This window comes from Lissotriton vulgaris, chromosome 10 (assembly GCF_964263255.1).
Source record: "Lissotriton vulgaris chromosome 10, aLisVul1.2, whole genome shotgun sequence".
Classification (NCBI taxonomy): Eukaryota; Metazoa; Chordata; class Amphibia; order Caudata; family Salamandridae; genus Lissotriton; species Lissotriton vulgaris.
In genome coordinates this window covers 6199053-6217893 of record NC_141698.1, presented here as the reverse complement: position 1 = coordinate 6217893, position 18841 = coordinate 6199053, and the positions used below count along the sequence as shown (strand labels likewise).

Below are 18841 nucleotides of genomic sequence, written 5' to 3'. Positions count from 1 at the left end.
TTGAGAGGTCTTCTTGGCGACTCTGTTACTCTCCTCCATGTTCTTGAGAGGTCTGCTTGGCGACTGTGTCACTCTCCATGTTCTTGAGAGGTCTGCTTGGTGACTCTGTTACTTTCCTCCATGTTCTTGAGAGGGTCTGCTTGGCGACTGTGTCACTTTCCATGTTCTTGAGAGGTCTGCTTGGTGACTCTGTTACTTTCCTCCATGTTCTTGAGAGGGTGTGCTTGGCGACTGCGTCACTCTCCTCCATGTTTTTGAGAGGTCTGCTTGGCGACTGTGTTACTCTCTTCCATGTTCTTGAGAGGTCTTCTTGGCGACTGTTACTCTCCTCAATATTCCTGAGAGGTCTGCTTGGTGACTGTGTTTCTCTCCTCCATGTTCTTGAGAGGTCTTCTTGGCGACTGTGTTACTTTCCTTAATGTTCTTGAGAGGTCGGCTTAGCGACTGTGTTACTCTCCTCCGTGTCCTTCAGTGGTCTGCTCTTGAATGTGTTACGTTCCCTAGTGTTCTTGAGAGGTCCGCTTGGTGCCTGTGGTACTCTTCCTAATTTTCTTGGGAAGTCTGCTTGTTGACTGTGTTTCCCTCCTCCATGTTCTTGAGAGGTCTGCTTGTTGACTGTGTTACTCTCCTCCATGTTCTTGAGAGGTCTGCTTGGCGACTGTGTTACTCTCCTCCATGTTCTTGAGAGGCCTGCTTGGCGACTGTGTCACTCTCCTCCATGTTCTTGAGAGGTCTGCTTGGCGACTGTGTTACTCTCTTCCATGTTCTTGAGAGGTCTGCTTGGTGACTGTGTTACTCTCCTCCATGTTCTTGAGAGGTCTGCTTGGCGACTGTGTTACTCTCCACCATGTTCTTGAGAGGTCTGCTTGGTGACTGTGTTACTCTCTTCTGTGTTCCTGAAAGGTCTGCTTGGTGACTGTGTTTCTCTCCTCCATGTTCTTGAGAGGCCTGCTTGGCGACTGTATCACTCTCCTCCATGTTCTTGAGAGGCCTGCTTGGCGACTGTGTTACTCTCCTCCATGTTCTTGAGAGGGTGTGCTTGGCGACTGTGTTACTCTCCTCCATGTTCTTGAGAGGCCTGCTTGGCGACTGTATCACTCTCCTCCATGTTCTTGAGAGGCCTGCTTGGCGACTGTGTCACTCTCCTCCAGGTTCTTGAGAGGCCTGCTTGGCGACTGTGTTACTCTCTTCCATGTTCTTGAGAGGTCTTCTTGGCGACTGTTACTCTCCTCAATATTCTTGAGAGGTCTGCTTGGTGACGGTGTTTCTCTCCTCCATGTTCTTGAGAGGGTCTGCTTGGCAACTGTGTTAATTTCCTCAATGTTCTTGAGAGGTCTGCTTGGTGACTGTGTCACTCTATTCCATGTTCTTGAGAGGTCTGCTTGGCGACTGTGTTTGTCTCCTCCATGTTCTTGAGAGGCCTGCTTGGCGACTGTATCACTCTCCTCCATGTTCTTGAGAGGTCTGCTTGGCGACTGTGTTACTCTCTTCTGTGTTCCTGAAATGTCTGCTTGGTGACTGTGTTTCTCTCCTCCATGTTCTTGAGAGGCCTGCTTGGCGACTGTATCACTCTACTCCATGTTCTTGAGAGGCCTGCTTGGCGACTGTGTTACTCTTCTCCATGTTCTTGAGAGGGTGTGCTTGGCGACTGTGTTACTCTCCTCCATGTTCTTGAGAGGCCTGCTTGGCGACTGTATCACTCTCCTCCATGTTCTTGAGAGGCCTGCTTGGCGACTGTGTCACTCTCCTCCATGTTCTTGAGAGGCCTGCTTGGCGACTGTGTTACTCTCTTCCATGTTCTTGAGAGGTCTGCTTGGCGACTGTGTTACTCTCTTCCATGTTCTTGAGAGGTCTTCTTGGCGACTGTTACTCTCCTCAATATTCTTGAGAGGTCTGCTTGGTGACTGTGTTTCTCTCCTCCATGTTCTTGAGAGGGTCTGCTTGGCAACTGTGCTAATTTCCTCAATGTTCTTGAGAGGTCTGCTCAGTGACTGTGTCACTCTATTCCATGTTCTTGAGAGGTCTGCTTGGCGACTGTGTTTCTCTCCTCCATGTTCTTGAGATGGTCTGCTTGGCAACTGTGTTAATTTCCTCAATGTTCTTGAGAGGTCTGCTTGGCGACTGTGTTATTCTCTTCTGTGTTCCTGAAAGGTCTGCTTGGTGACTGTGTTTCTCTCCTCCATGTTCTTGAGAGGTCTTCTTGGCGACTGTATCACTCTCCTCCATGTTCTTGAGAGGCCTGCTTGGCGACTGTTACTCTCCTCAATATTCTTGAGAGGTCTGCTTGGTGACTGTGTTACTCTCCTCCATGTTCTTGAGAGGTCTTCTTGGCGACTGTGTTACTCTCCTCCATGTTCTTGAGAGGTCTTCTTGGCGACTGTGTTACTCTCCTCCATGTTCTTGAGAGGTCTGCTTGGCGACTGTGTCACTCTCCTCCATGTTTTTGAGAGGTCTGCTTGGTGACTCTGTTACTTTCCTCCATGTTCTTGAGAGGTCTGCTTGGTGACTCTGTTACTTTCCTCCATGTTCTTGAGAGGGTCTGCTTGGCGACTGTGTCACTCTCCATGTTCTTGAGAGGTCTGCTTGGTGACTCTGTTACTTTCCTCCATGTTCTTGAGAGGGTGTGCTTGGCGACTGTGTCACTCTCCTCCATGTTCTTGAGAGGTCTGCTTGGCGACTGTGTTTCTCTCCTCCATGTTCTTGAGAGGTCTGCTTGGCGACTGTGTTACTCTCTTCCATGTTCTTGAGAGGTCTTCTTGGCGACTGTTACTCTCCTCAATATTCCTGAGAGGTCTGCTTGGTGACTGTGTTTCTCTCCTCCATGTTCTTGAGAGGTCTGCTTGGCGACTGTGTCACTCTCCTCCATGTTCTTGAGAGGTCTTCTTGGCGACTGTGTTTCTCTCCTCCATGTTCTTGAGAGGTCTGCTTGGTGACTGTGTTACTCTCCTCAATGTTCTTGAGAGGTCTGCTTGGTGACTCTGTTACTCTCCTCCATGTTCTTGAGAGGTCTGCTTGGCGACTGTGTCACTCTCCATGTTCTTGAGAGGTCTGCTTGGTGACTCTGTTACTTTCCTCCATGTTCTTGAGAGGGTCTGCTTGGCGACTGTGTCACTTTCCATGTTCTTGAGAGGTCTGCTTGGCGACTGTGTCACTCTCCTCCATGTTCTTGAGAGGTCTTCTTGGCGACTGTGTTTCTCTCCTCCATGTTCTTGAGAGGTCTGCTTGGCGACTGTGTCACTCTCCTCCATGTTTTTGAGAGGTCTGCTTGGCGACTGTGTTACTCTCTTCCATGTTCTTGAGAGGTCTTCTTGGCGACTGTTACTCTCCTCAATATTCCTGAGAGGTCTGCTTGGTGACTGTGTTTCTCTCCTCCATGTACCTGAGAGGTCTTCTTGGCGACTGTGTTACTTTCCTTAATGTTCTTGAGAGGTCGGCTTAGCGACTGTGTTACTCTCCTCCGTGTCCTTCAGAGGTCTGCTCTTGAATGTGTTACGTTCCCTAGAGTTCTTGAGAGGTCCGCTTGGTGCCTGTGGTACTCTTCCTAATTTTCTTGGGAAGTCTGCTTGTTGACTGTGTTTCCCTCCTCCATGTTCTTGAGAGGTCTGCTTGGCGACTGTGTTACTCTCCTCCATGTTCTTGAGAGGCCTGCTTGGCGACTGTGTCACTCTCCTCCATGTTCTTGAGAGGTCTGCTTGGCGACTGTGTTACTCTCTTCCATGTTCTTGAGAGGTCTGCTTGGTGACTGTGTTACTCTCCTCCATGTTCTTGAGAGGTCTGCTTGGCGACTGTTACTCTCCTCAATATTCTTGAGAGGTCTGCTTGGTGACTGTGTTACTCTCCTCCATGTTCTTGAGAAGTCTTCTTGGCGACTGTGTTACTCTCCTCCATGTTCTTGAGAGGTCTGCTTGGTGACTATGTCACACTCCTCCATGTTCTTGAGAGGTCTGCTCGGCGGCTGTGTCACTCTCCTCCATGTTCTTGAGAGGTCTGCTTGGCGACTGTGTCACTCTCCTCCATGTTCTTGAGAGGTCTGCTTGGTGACTCTGTTACTTTCCTCCATGTTCTTGAGAGGGTCTGCTTGGCGACTGTGTCACTCTCCATGTTCTTGAGAGGTCTGCTTGGTGACTCTGTTACTCTCCTCCATGTTCTTGAGAGGTCTGCTTGGCAACTGTGTCACTCTCCTCCATGTTCTTGAGAGGTCTGCTTGGCGACTGTGTTTCTCTCCTCCATGTTCTTGAGAGGTCTGCTTGGCGACTGTGTCACTCTCCTCCATGTTCTTGAGAGGTCTGCTTGGCGACTGTGTTTCTCTCCTCCATGTTCTTGAGAGGGTCTGCTTGGCGACTGTGTAACTGTCCATGTTCTTGAGAGGTCTGCTTGGTGACTCTGTTACTTTCCTCCATGTTCTTGAGAGGGTGTACTTGGCGACTGTGACACTCTCCTCCATGTTCTTGAGAGGTCTTCTTGGCGACTGTTACTCTCCTCAATATTCCTGAGAGGTCTGCTTGGTGACTGTGTTTCTCTCCTCCATGTTCTTGAGAGGTCTGCTTGGTGACTGTGTCACTCTCCTCCATGTTCTTGAGAGGTCTGCTTGGTGACTCTGTTACTTTCCTCCATGTTCTTGAGAGGTCTGCTTGGTGACTGTGTTTCTCTCCTCCATGTTCTTGAGAGGTCTGCTTGGCGACTGTGTCACTCTCCTCCATGTTCTTGAGAGGTCTGCTTGGTGACTCTGTTACTTTCCTCCATGTTCTTGAGAGGGTCTGCTTGGTGACTGTGTTTCTCTCCTCCATGTTCTTGAGAGGTCTGCTTGGCGACTGTGTCACTCTCCTCCATGTTCTTAAGAGGTCTTCTTGGCGACTGTGTTACTCTCCTCCATGTTCTTGAGAGGTCTGCTTGGCGACTCTGTTACTCTCCTCCATGTTCTTGAGTGGTCTGCTTGGTGACTCTGTTACTCTCCTCCATGTTCTTGAGAGGTCTGCTTGGCGACTGTGTTACTCTCTTCCATGTTCTTGAGAGGTCTGCTTGGCGACTGTTACTCTCCTCAATATTCCTGAGAGGGTCTGCTTGGCGACTGTGTCACTCTCCTCCATGTTCTTGAGAGGTCTGCTTGGCAACTGTGTTACTCTCTTCCATGTTCTGGAGAGGTCTTCTTGGCGACTGTTACTCTCCTCAATATTCCTGAGAGGTCTGCTTGGTGACTGTGTTTCTCTCCTCCATGTTCTTGAGAGGTCTGCTTGGCGACTGTGTCACTCTCCATGTTCTTGAGAGGTCTGCTTGGTGACTCTGTTACTTTCCTCCATGTTCTTGAGAGGGTCTGCTTGGTGACTGTGTTTCTCTCCTCCATGTTCTTGAGAGGGTGTGCTTGGCGACTGTGTCACTCTCCATGTTCTTGAGAGGTCTGCTTGGCGACTGTGTCACTCTCCATGTTCTTGAGAGGTCTGCTTGGTGACTCTGTTACTTTCCTCCATGTTCTTGAGAGGGTCTGCTTGGTGACTGTGTTACTCTCCTCCATGTTCTTGAGAGGTCTGCTTGGTGACTATGTCACTCTCCTCCATGTTCTTGAGAGGTCTGCTCGGCGGCTGTGTCACTCTCCTCCATGTTCTTGAGAGGTCTGCTTGGCGACTGTGTCACTCTCCTCCATGTTCTTGAGAGGTCTGCTTGGTGACTCTGTTACTTTCCTCCATGTTCTTGAGAGGGTCTGCTTGGCGACTGTGTCACTCTCCATGTTCTTGAGAGGTCTGCTTGGTGACTCTGTTACTCTCCTCCATGTTCTTGAGAGGTCTGCTTGGCAACTGTGTCACTCTCCTCCATGTTCTTGAGAGGTCTGCTTGGCGACTGTGTTTCTCTCCTCCATGTTCTTGAGAGGTCTGCTTGGCGACTGTGTCACTCTCTTCCATGTTCTTGAGAGGTCTGCTTGGCGACTGTGTTTCTCTCCTCCATGTTCTTGAGAGGGTCTGCTTGACGACTGTGTAACTCTCCATGTTCTTGAGAGGTCTGCTTGGTGACTCTGTTACTTTCCTCCATGTTCTTGAGAGGGTGTACTTGGCGACTGTGACACTCTCCTCCATGTTCTTGAGAGGTCTTCTTGGCGACTGTTACTCTCCTCAATATTCCTGAGAGGTCTGCTTGGTGACTGTGTTTCTCTCCTCCATGTTCTTGAGAGGTCTGCTTGGTGACTGTGTCACTCTCCTTCATGTTCTTGAGAGGTCTGCTTGGTGACTCTGTTACTTTCCTCCATGTTCTTGAGAGGTCTGCTTGGTGACTGTGTTTCTCTCCTCCATGTTCTTGAGAGGTCTGCTTGGCGACTGTGTCACTCTCCTCCATGTTCTTGAGAGGTCTGCTTGGTGACTCTGTTACTTTCCTCCATGTTCTTGAGAGGGTCTGCTTGGTGACTGTGTTTCTCTCCTCCATGTTCTTGAGAGGTCTGCTTGGCGACTGTATCACTCTCCTCCATGTTCTTGAGAGGCCTGCTTGGCGACTGTTACTCTCCTCAATATTCTTGAGAGGTCTGCTTGGTGACTGTGTTACTCTCCTCCATGTTCTTGAGAGGTCTTCTTGGCGACTGTGTTACTCTCCTCCATGTTCTTGAGAGGTCTTCTTGGCGACTGTGTTACTCTCCTCCATGTTCTTGAGAGGTCTGCTTGGCGACTGTGTCACTCTCCTCCATGTTTTTGAGAGGTCTGCTTGGTGACTCTGTTACTTTCCTCCATGTTCTTGAGAGGTCTGCCTGGCGACTGTGTTACTCTCTTCCATGTTCTTGAGAGGTCTGCTTGGTGACTCTGTTACTCTCCTCCATGTTCTTGAGAGGCCTGCTTGGCGACTGTGTCACTCTCCTCCATGTTCTTGAGAGGTCTTCTTGGCAACTGTGTTACTCTCCTCCATGTTCTTGATAGGTCTGCTTGGTGACTCTGTTACTTTCCTCCATGTTCTTGAGAGGTCTGCTTGGTGACTGTGTTTCTCTCCTCCATGTTCTTGAGAGGTCTGCTTGGCGACTGTGTCACTCTCCTCCATGTTCTTGAGAGGTCTTCTTGGCCACTGTGTTTCTCTCCTCCATGTTCTTGAGAGGTCTGCTTGGTGACTGTGTTACTCTCCTCCATGTTCTTGAGAGGTCTGCTTGGTGACTCTGTTACTCTCCTCCATGTTCTTGAGAGGTCTGCTTGGCGACTGTGTCACTCTCCATGTTCTTGAGAGGTCTGCTTGGTGACTCTGTTACTTTCCTCCATGTTCTTGAGAGGGTCTGCTTGGCGACTGTGTCACTTTCCATGTTCTTGAGAGGTCTGCTTGGCGACTGTGTCACTCTCCTCCATGTTCTTGAGAGGTCTTCTTGGCGACTGTGTTTCTCTCCTCCATGTTCTTGAGAGGTCTGCTTGGCGACTGTGTCACTCTCCTCCATGTTTTTGAGAGGTCTGCTTGGCGACTGTTACTCTCCTCAATATTCCTGAGAGGTCTGCTTGGTGACTGTGTTTCTCTCCTCCATGTACTTGAGAGGTCTTCTTGGCGACTGTGTTACTTTCCTTAATGTTCTTGAGAGGTCGGCTTAGCGACTGTGTTACTCTCCTCCGTGTCCTTCAGAGGTCTGCTCTTGAATGTGTTACGTTCCCTAGAGTTCTTGAGAGGTCCGCTTGGTGCCTGTGGTACTCTTCCTAATTTTCTTGGGAAGTCTGCTTGTTGACTGTGTTTCCCTCCTCCATGTTCTTGAGAGGTCTGCTTGGCGACTGTGTTACTCTCCTCCATGTTCTTGAGAGGCCTGCTTGGCGACTGTGTCACTCTCCTCCATGTTCTTGAGAGGTCTGCTTGGCGACTGTGTTACTCTCTTCCATGTTCTTGAGAGGTCTGCTTGGTGACTGTGTTACTCTCCTCCATGTTCTTGAGAGGTCTGCTTGAAGACTGTTACTCTCCTCAATATTCTTGAGAGGTCTGCTTGGTGACTGTGTTACTCTCCTCCATGTTCTTGAGAAGTCTTCTTGGCGACTGTGTTACTCTCCTCCATGTTCTTGAGAGGTCTGCTTGGTGACTATGTCACTCTCCTCCATGTTCTTGAGAGGTCTGCTCGGCGGCTGTGTCACTCTCCTCCATGTTCTTGAGAGGTCTGCTTGGCGACTGTGTCACTCTCCTCCATGTTCTTGAGAGGTCTGCTTGGTGACTCTGTTACTTTCCTCCATGTTCTTGAGAGGGTCTGCTTGGCGACTGTGTCACTCTCCATGTTCTTGAGAGGTCTGCTTGGTGACTCTGTTACTCTCCTCCATGTTCTTGAGAGGTCTGCTTGGCAACTGTGTCAATCTCCTCCATGTTCTTGAAAGGTCTGCTTGGCGACTGTGTTTCTCTCCTCCATGTTCTTGAGAGGTCTGCTTGGCGACTGTGTCACTCTCCTCCATGTTCTTGAGAGGTCTGCTTGGCGACTGTGTTTCTCTCCTCCATGTTCTTGAGAGGGTCTGCTTGGCGACTGTGTAACTCTCCATGTTCTTGAGAGGTCTGCTTGGTGACTCTGTTACTTTCCTCCATGTTCTTGAGAGGGTGTACTTGGCGACTGTGACACTCTCCTCCATGTTCTTGAGAGGTCTTCTTGGCGACTGTTACTCTCCTCAATATTCCTGAGAGGTCTGCTTGGTGACTGTGTTTCTCTCCTCCATGTTCTTGAGAGGTCTGCTTGGTGACTGTGTCACTCTCCTCCATGTTCTTGAGAGGACTGCTTGGTGACTCTGTTACTTTCCTCCATGTTCTTGAGAGGTCTGCTTGGTGACTGTGTTTCTCTCCTCCATGTTCTTGAGAGGTCTGCTTGGCGACTGTGTCACTCTCCTCCATGTTCTTGAGAGGTCTGCTTGGTGACTCTGTTACTTTCCTCCATGTTCTTGAGAGGGTCTGCTTGGTGACTGTGTTTCTCTCCTCCATGTTCTTGAGAGGTCTGCTTGGCGACTGTGTCACTCTCCTCCATGTTCTTAAGAGGTCTTCTTGGCGACTGTGTTACTCTCCTCCATGTTCTTGAGAGGTCTGCTTGGCGACTCTGTTACTCTCCTCCATGTTCTTGAGTGGTCTGCTTGGTGACTCTGTTACTCTCCTCCATGTTCTTGAGAGGTCTGCTTGGCGACTGTGTTACTCTCTTCCATGTTCTTGAGAGGTCTGCTTGGCGACTGTTACTCTCCTCAATATTCCTGAGAGGGTCTGCTTGGCGACTGTGTCACTCTCCTCCATGTTCTTGAGAGGTCTGCTTGGCAACTGTGTTACTCTCTTCCATGTTCTTGAGAGGTCTTCTTGGCGACTGTTACTCTCCTCAATATTCCTGAGAGGTCTGCTTGGTGACTGTGTTTCTCTCCTCCATGTTCTTGAGAGGTCTGCTTGGCGACTGTGTCACTCTCCATGTTCTTGAGAGGTCTGCTTGGTGACTCTGTTACTTTCCTCCATGTTCTTGAGAGGGTCTGCTTGGTGACTGTGTTTCTCTCCTCCATGTTCTTGAGAGGGTGTGCTTGGCGACTGTGTCACTCTCCATGTTCTTGAGAGGTCTGCTTGGCGACTGTGTCACTCTCCATGTTCTTGAGAGGTCTGCTTGGTGACTCTGTTACTTTCCTCCATGTTCTTGAGAGGGTCTGCTTGGTGACTGTGTTACTCTCCTCCATGTTCTTGAGAGGTCTGCTTGGTGACTATGTCACTCTCCTCCATGTTCTTGAGAGGTCTGCTCGGCGGCTGTGTCACTCTCCTCCATGTTCTTGAGAGGTCTGCTTGGCGACTGTGTCACTCTCCTCCATGTTCTTGAGAGGTCTGCTTGGTGACTCTGTTACTTTCCTCCATGTTCTTGAGAGGGTCTGCTTGGCGACTGTGTCACTCTCCATGTTCTTGAGAGGTCTGCTTGGTGACTCTGTTACTCTCCTCCATGTTCTTGAGAGGTCTGCTTGGCAACTGTGTCACTCTCCTCCATGTTCTTGAGAGGTCTGCTTGCGACTGTGTTTCTCTCCTCCATGTTCTTGAGAGGTCTGCTTGGCGACTGTGTCACTCTCCTCCATGTTCTTGAGAGGTCTGCTTGGCGACTGTGTCACTCTCCTCCATGTTCTTGAGAGGTCTGCTTGGCGACTGTGTTTCTCTCCTCCATGTTCTTGAGAGGGTCTGCTTGGCGACTGTGTAACTCTCCATGTTCTTGAGAGGTCTGCTTGGTGACTCTGTTACTTTCCTCCATGTTCTTGAGAGGGTGTACTTGGCGACTGTGACACTCTCCTCCATGTTCTTGAGAGGTCTTCTTGGCGACTGTTACTCTCCTCAATATTCCTGAGAGGTCTGCTTGGTGACTGTGTTTCTCTCCTCCATGTTCTTGAGAGGTCTGCTTGGTGACTGTGTCACTCTCCTCCATGTTCTTGAGAGGTCTGCTTGGTGACTCTGTTACTTTCCTCCATGTTCTTGAGAGGTCTGCTTGGTGACTGTGTTTCTCTCCTCCATGTTCTTGAGAGGTCTGCTTGGCGACTGTGTCACTCTCCTCCATGTTCTTGAGAGGTCTGCTTGGTGACTCTGTTACTTTCCTCCATGTTCTTGAGAGGGTCTGCTTGGTGACTGTGTTTCTCTCCTCCATGTTCTTGAGAGGTCTGCTTGGCGACTGTGTCACTCTCCTCCATGTTCTTAAGAGGTCTTCTTGGCGACTGTGTTACTCTCCTCCATGTTCTTGAGAGGTCTGCTTGGCGACTCTGTTACTCTCCTCCATGTTCTTGAGTGGTCTGCTTGGTGACTCTGTTACTCTCCTCCATGTTCTTGAGAGGTCTGCTTGGCGACTGTGTTACTCTCTTCCATGTTCTTGAGAGGTCTGCTTGGCGACTGTTACTCTCCTCAATATTCCTGAGAGGGTCTGCTTGGCGACTGTGTCACTCTCCTCCATGTTCTTGAGAGGTCTGCTTGGCAACTGTGTTACTCTCTTCCATGTTCTTGAGAGGTCTTCTTGGCGACTGTTACTCTCCTCAATATTCCTGAGAGGTCTGCTTGGTGACTGTGTTTCTCTCCTCCATGTTCTTGAGAGGTCTTCTTGGCGACTGTGTCACTCTCCTCCATGTTCTTGAGAGGTCTGCTTGGTGACTGTGTTACTTTCCTTAATGTTCTTGAGAGGTCGGCTTAGCGACTGTGTTACTCTCCTCCGTGTCCTTCAGAGGTCTGCTCTTGAATGTGTTACGTTCCCTAGTGTTCTTGAGAGGTCCGCTTGGTGCCTGTGGTACTCTTCCTGATTTTCTTGGGAAGTCTGCTTGTTGACTGTGTTACTCTCCTCAATGTTCTTGAGAGGTCTTCTTGGCGACTGTGTTATTCTTAACCCTATTAGTGGTTTAGCTGATCAGTGACTGTTTTTTTTCTCTTTTTGTTTTCCTCTCCTGGGACCGTGTCCAACTGGACTGATGGCCAAAAGATGCTGGAGGAACATGTCAGATTGGAGTGCAAATGTCACGGGGTGTCAGGTTCTTGCACCGTGAAGACTTGCTGGGTGATGCTGCCTAACTTCAGAGAAATTGGCTTTGTCCTGAAGGAGAAGTATGAGCAGGTGTTGATGGTGGAAGCAGTGCGTGGCCGACCGCAGCAGCAACCAGCCTTTCTGAAGCTCAAACATTCCCACATCTATCTCAAGCCTACCTCCAGCGACCTTGTCTACACTGAGCAGTCGCCCACCTTCTGTGAGGAGGACTTGGTGACTGGGAGCATGGGCACTCATGGACGCATCTGCAACCGCACTTCGCTACATTCGGACAACTGCGAGCTGATGTGTTCCGGCCGTGGGTACAATTCCTTTCTTTACACACATGTGTGGCAGTGCAACTGCAAGTTTCACTGGTGCTGTCAGGTCACCTGCGGCAAATGCAGTGAAGAGAGGCACGCATACACCTGCAACTGATAACAGAGATGGCCCATGGAGGGCACATGCAAGACAACAGCCTCCCTTACTGATTGTTGTCAGGGAGACTCCAGTACAGCATCGTTCAGCGCTTGCCTCTGAGACCCTCTTCCAGAGGCGATGGTTTTGTGGGACCCAAGACAGTTGTGTGCCTAGACTGGTGGAGCCAACATGAGGTGGAGCAGCCAAGATTAGGGGGAAACTAAGGGCGACAGTTCAAGTGAGCACAGTATTGCTCCATGACCACAAGAACTTGGAGAGGAGGTTAATGTAGATAAGAGGCTTTTATCGTTGCTCCAAAGTCATATTTTGAAGAATTCTGTATCCAGGCACTACTTGGAGCCACTGAGGAAGGCTTGCATCTCTGCCCTGTTGGAGTACGGTGAAGAATGTACTCTGGGAACATAGTGATGAACATTGCATCTGTTGACTGCTGGGACACAGTGCGGAACGCTCCATCTGTTGGCTGCTGGGATACAGTGGAGAACGCTGCATCTGTTGGCTGCTGGGATACAGTGGAGAACGCTGCATCTGTTGGCTGCTGAGATACAGTGGAGAACGCTGCATGTGTGTGCTCGCTGCATGTGGGCGCTCTTGGGATACACCTGAGAATGCTGCCTCTGTTCACTGCTGGGATACAGTGGAGAACGCTGCATCTGTTAGCTGCTGGGATACAGTGGAGAACGCTGCATCTGTTGGCTTCTGGGATACAGTGGAGAACGCTGCATGTGTTGGCTTCTGGGATACAGTGGAGAACGCTGCATCTGTTGGCTGCTGGGATACAGTGGAGAACGCTGCATCTGTTGGCTGCTGGGATACAGTGGAGAACGCTGCATCTGTTGGCTGCTGAGATACAGTGGAGAACGCTGCATGTGTGTGCTCGCTGCATGTGGGCGCTCTTGGGATACACCTGAGAATGCTGCCTCTGTTCACTGCTGGGATACAGTGGAGAACGCTGCATCTGTTAGCTGCTGGGATACAGTGGAGAACGCTGCATCTGTTCACTGCTGGGATACAGTGGAGAACGCTGCATCTGTTGGCTTCTGGGATACAGTGGAGAACGCTGCATGTGTTGGCTTCTGGGATACAGTGGAGTACGCTGCATGTGTTGGCTTCTGGGATATAGTCGAGAACGCTGCATCTGTTGGCTGCTCCGCTGGCAGCGTAGGGGGTAGCACGGAGGTCATTTCATCCCGAGCCTATTGCGAATTTAGCAACAACACCCCTGACGTTCTTTTTATGCTCATGAAGCAAGAAAACTTTACACAATAGGTCATGCAACTGCATGTTCCTTTACCGCTGTAGGCACATTATAGCCTTAGTTTTCCTTTAAAAACACTGTAAATAGTCTTTCACTTTTTGGTTAATTATACACCAATTAGAAAACGTGAGTAAGGTGGGGAAGTTGTGCCCCCGTCCTGGAGAAGGAGCACCAGCTCCGAAACATGTCGACGCACACCAGAGGTACTGTCCATAGTCACGACAGTTAACTACCTCAACCTGCACTTCTTTTATTAGTACCAGCCCGAGGTTGTGAATAAAGTTTTTTTCCCTGACACCTACGAGCCAGGTACTTTTTAATCTTCACTATATCCCACCACTCACATTTTTATAATACCCAACCACTTCCACCACACGCACCACACATAGTCTCTACTACCAGTGCTCCCGCGTAGCCGTAGGTCGCAGCACGCCGCATCCCGTTAGAGGGGTGCGAAGGCCCCAATGATGAAGCATGACACCAAGGGGCCTGTTTGTGTGTGAGGGGTATTTTACAAAACACTGAGTGTCCCCACATTTGTGGTCGACATTCCCCTTGTCCACTGTGAGTAGGATTCTTTTTGCTCTTGGGAAACACCAGCGAACGCTGTATTTGGGTGCTCCTGGGATTCGTCAGAGAAATCTGCATTTGTGTGATGTTGGGATACACCGGAGAACGCTGCATCTGGGTGCTGTTGAGGTACACTGGAGAACGCTGCATCTGGGGTCTGCTGGGATACACCAGAGAGCGCCGCATCTCTGTGCTGTTGGGATACACCGGAGAACGTCGCATATGGGTGCTGTTGAGATACACCAGAAAACGCTGCATTTGGCTGCTGTTGGGATACACCGGAGAGCTCTGCATCTGGGTGCTGCTGGGATACATTGGAGATTGCCGCATCTGGGTGCTGTTGGGATGCACTGGAGAATGCTGCTTCTGGGTGCGTTGGGATGCACTGGAGAATGCTGCTTCTGAGTGATGTTGGAATACACTGGAGAATGCCGCATCTGGGTGTTGTTGGGATACACAAGAAAACACTGCATGTGGCTGCTGTTGAGATACATTGGAGAATTCTGCATCTGGGTGCTGTTGGAATACACCGAGAATGCTGCATCTGGGTGCTGTTGGCATACACTGGAGAACGCTGTTGAGGTACACTGGACAATGGTGCATCTGGGTGCTCTTGGAATACACCGGAGAATGCTGCTTCTGGGTGCTGTTGGGGTACACTGGAGAATGCTGCAACTGGGTGCTGTAGGGATACACTGGGCAACGCTGCATCTGGATGCTGTTGGGATAGCCCTATAGAACGCTGCATCTGGGTGCTGTTGGGATAGCCCTACAGAACGCTGCATCTGGGTGCTGTTGGGATAGCCCTATAGAACGCTGCATCTGGGTGCTGTTGGGATAGCCCTATAGAACGCTGCATCTGGGTGCTGTTGGGATAGCCCTATAGAACGCTGCATCTGGATGCTGTTGGTATAGCGCTATAGAACGCTGCATCTGGGTGCTGTTGGGATAGCCCTATAGAACGCTGCATCTGGGTGCTGTTGGGATAGCCCTATAGAACGCTGCATCTGGGTGCTGCGGAATACATCAGAGGATGGTCCCATTGTCAGATGCTGGGATGTACCGGCGAATGCTACATTTGTTGGCTATTGGGATACGCTAGAGCATGCTGGTTCCGTGGACCGATGGATGCAGTGAAGCACACCAGTAATAAGGTACCCACCTGTTGTAACATTATGATAACATTAGTGGTAGCTGAGCTGGGGGCTGTAATGTCATTGTGAATTAAGAGCTTTTGTGGGGGCTAGGTAGCCATGTGCTCCCAAAGTTGGACACACCCTCTGCTTTTAATGTGTAGTTTATGCTGCGTTTGATTTTTGTCTTTTGATGGCATTGGGTCATGTTAAGGCATAAGCACACCTTTGTTTTGGGTATTCCCCAAGTAGTGTAGGATAATGTTTTTCAAATCATGCTTAGCCTCACACCTGCTTTAAGGGGCAGTGCCAATTCAATGTATACATGCAAGAAACTAGCAGGGAGGCAGCTCCTGCATAAGAAACATACATTGTATGACTGTGGGAGGTCAGTTCTGACTTTAAGAAGCATGCAGCTCAGTCAACATAGAGAGCCTGTTCGAATGCTATGATATATCTACTTTACCGGCAGAGTATGGATTTACCATGTAGTTACCGGCATCTGTGGCGTATGCAATAATGTCAAGAGCAGCATCAAGTGAAATTAAAACTCCACGTGGAGATTTCTTAAGCGGTTATTTGCTGTATGGATTTGGAATCGACAGGCTTCCCAGTTGAATGTTCGGTGGTACCTTCTCAGGCGCAGCCCTGCCAAAGTCAAAATGATACATCTTCAAGCCTGAGAGGACCCGGGCTGGAGACAGAAGGGCGTCAGAGAATCCTGGATCCCAGAGCTGTGTGGACATCAGCTAATGCCCTATGGACCGCAGGGTTGAGGTAGGACGGTGAGGATGCTGATCCCGAAACCTTAGAAGGCATCAGTGGAGCAGGGTCAACCAGCGTTGAGGCTGATGAGGAGGAGGAAGCTCTCTGTGAAACCTTCTTGTCCACAGCGGATCCCGAGGTCCTGATGGAAAATACTCAGAATCTAAACAGTCATGAGACAACTGTCCTCTCGGATGGAGGTAAAGAGGTGTCAGTGCTGCTGGGGTGTAAGGCTGTCTCCCACCTCTCTACCCTTTCCTGTGTTGGGCACCATGTCCATGTCATATGTTCATAGCAAAATCAAAACCTCATGCCATCTTCAAAACCTCCAGTTGTATTGCTTCCAAATGTTTTTTGTTAAAAATATCTTGCCACAAAAATTGAGGTAAAGAAACACAGCAGCATGTGTCCCCCTCCTGGATGTCTATGTTGACGCTTCCAGAGGGGTTGAAGGTCATGTGTCCCCTTCCTGGTTGTCTATGTTAATGCTTCCAGAGGGGTTGAAGGTCATGTGTCCCCCTCCTGGATGTCTATGTTGATGCTTCCAGAGGGGTTGAAGGTCATGTGTCCCCCTCCTGGATGTCTATGTTGATGCTTCCAGAGGGGTTGAAGGTCATGTGTCCCCCTCCTGGATGTCTATGTTGATGCTTCCAGAGGGGTTGAAGGTCATGTGTCCCCCTCCTGGATGTCTATGTTGATGCTTCCAGAGGGGTTGAAGGTCATGTGTCCCCCTCCTGGATGTCTATGTTGATGCTTCCAGAGGGGTTGAAGGTCATGTGTCCCCTTCCTGGTTGTCTATGTTGATGCTTCCAGAGGGGTTGAAGGTCATGTGTCCCCTTCCTGGTTGTCTATGTTGATGCTTCCAGAGGGGTTGAAGGTCATGTGTCCCCCTCCTGGATGTCTATGTTGATGCTTCCAGAGGGGTTGAAGGTCATGTGTCCCCTTCCTGGTTGTCTATGTTGATGCTTCCAGAGGGGTTGAAGGTCATGTGGATGTCTATGTTGATGCTTCCAGAGGGGTTGAAGGTCATGTGTCCCCCTCCTGGACGTCTATGTTGATGCTTCCAGAGGGGTTGAAGGTCATGTGTCCCCCTCCTGGACGTCTATGTTGATGCTTCCAGAGGGGTTGAAGGTCATGTGTCCCCCTCCTGGACGTCTATGTTGATGCTTCCAGAGGGGTTGAAGGTCATGTGTCCCCCTCCTGGACGTCTATGTTGATGCTTCCAGAGGGGTTGAAGGTCCTGTGTCCCCTTCCTGGTTGTCTATGTTGATGCTTCCAGAGGGGTTGAAGGTCATGTGTCCCCCTCCTGGATGTCTATGTTGATGCTTCCAGAGGGGTTGAAGGTCATGTGTCCCCCTCCTGGATGTCTATGTTGATGCTTCCAGAGGGGTTGAAGGTCATGTGTCCCCCTCCTGGATGTCTATGTTGATGCTTCCAGAGGGGTTGAAGGTCATGTGTCCCCCTCCTGGATGTCTATGTTGATGCTTCCTTCCAGAGGGGTTGAAGGTCATGTGTCCCCCTCCTGGATGTCTATGTTGATGCTTCCAGAGGGGTTGAAGGTCATGTGTCCCCTCCTGGATGTCTATGTTGATGCTTCCTTCCAGAGGGGTTGAAGGTCATGTGTCCCCCTCCTGGATGTCTATGTTGATGCTTCCAGAGGGGTTGAAGGTCATGTGTCCCCTCCTGGATGTCTATGTTGATGCTTCCAGAGGGGTTGAAGGTCATGTGTCCCCCTCCTGGACGTCTATGTTGATGCTTCCAGAGGGGTTGAAGGTCATGTGTCCCCCTCCTGGACGTCTATGTTGATGCTTCCAGAGGGGTTGAAGGTCATGTGTCCCCCTCCTGGACGTCTATGTTGATGCTTCCAGAGGGGTTGAAGGTCCTGTGTCCCCTTCCTGGTTGTCTATGTTGATGCTTCCAGAGGGGTTGAAGGTCATGTGTCCCCCTCCTGGATGTCTATGTTGATGCTTCCAGAGGGGTTGAAGGTCATGTGTCCCCCTCCTGGATGTCTATGTTGATGCTTCCAGAGGGGTTGAAGGTCATGTGTCCCCCTCCTGGATGTCTATGTTGATGCTTCCAGAGGGGTTGAAGGTCATGTGTCCCCCTCCTGGATGTCTATGTTGATGCTTCCTTCCAGAGGGGTTGAAGGTCATGTGTCCCCCTCCTGGATGTCTATGTTGATGCTTCCAGAGGGGTTGAAGGTCATGTGTCCCCTCCTGGATGTCTATGTTGATGCTTCCTTCCAGAGGGGTTGAAGGTCATGTGTCCCCCTCCTGGATGTCTATGTTGATGCTTCCAGAGGGGTTGAAGGTCATGTGATATTAATGTATTTGATGTTGTCAGTGTGAATGTCATTTCTTTATTCTTTTCTTGAGATACTGTATTAAACATTAATACAACCTTAAAGAGTAAAGCACAGGCTCAGTCATATCACCTGAATAACCTAGTAACCGCGTCTGCACACGATGGTGATATGCCATTTAAGTCCTTGCCACAATTAAGTACTTCTCAATAACAGAATGTTAAATGAAATACATAAATAGAAGGATAAATATTGGGGGGATATGAAATAAAAAACACAAATCATCATGTGTCTGTGGCCACCGGCCATATCTCCATTTGAGCTTCATATGAGGTTGCCTTCTTCAACCTTTGCACTCTTCCTTGTTTCCACCTTCTGAGAATCCGCTGTTCAAGACCTCGACAGCACAATACAGCCTTTGTTTCGGACTTAGGGCCTGGATTTGATTTTGGCGGATGGGTTATTCCGTAAAAATGGTGACGGATAACCCGTTATATCCTAATAGATTTATATTTACATAGTGACAGAGTAACCCATCCCCGAAATCTAAATCAGGCCTGACATTCTAAGCGTGAGTCATCTGGTATGTAATGAAATCTTGCAATCAATATCGACAGGTAGAAAAATACGAGAAACAACCTTTACAACGCAGTCATTACATCGCACTACACTTACAGCACAGCAATTACATCACAACAATCATTACAACACATGTTACTACAATGCAGGCATTACAAAGCATACCATTACAACGCATGATACTACATCGCATGTCAGTACAACGCAGGCATTACAACGCATACCATTACAGAGCTATCCAAGACTTACCCTACTGTTGCACCCCCTGGAGTTAGAATAGTAATTTTTACCCCTACACTATCCAATAATTACCTTAAATGCTATGCAATGGTATGCGTTGTAATTGTATGCTTTGTAAAGGTGGTATGTGTTGTAAAGATAGTATG

General features: G+C 49.5%; 1 pseudogene; it reads left to right on the top strand.

Moving 5' to 3' along the window:
• The window catches only part of LOC147684296 (protein Wnt-7b-like), a 196507-nt pseudogene extending 184662 nt beyond the window's left edge, over positions 1-11845 (top strand).
• Positions 11846-18841: the final 6996 nt, after the last annotated feature.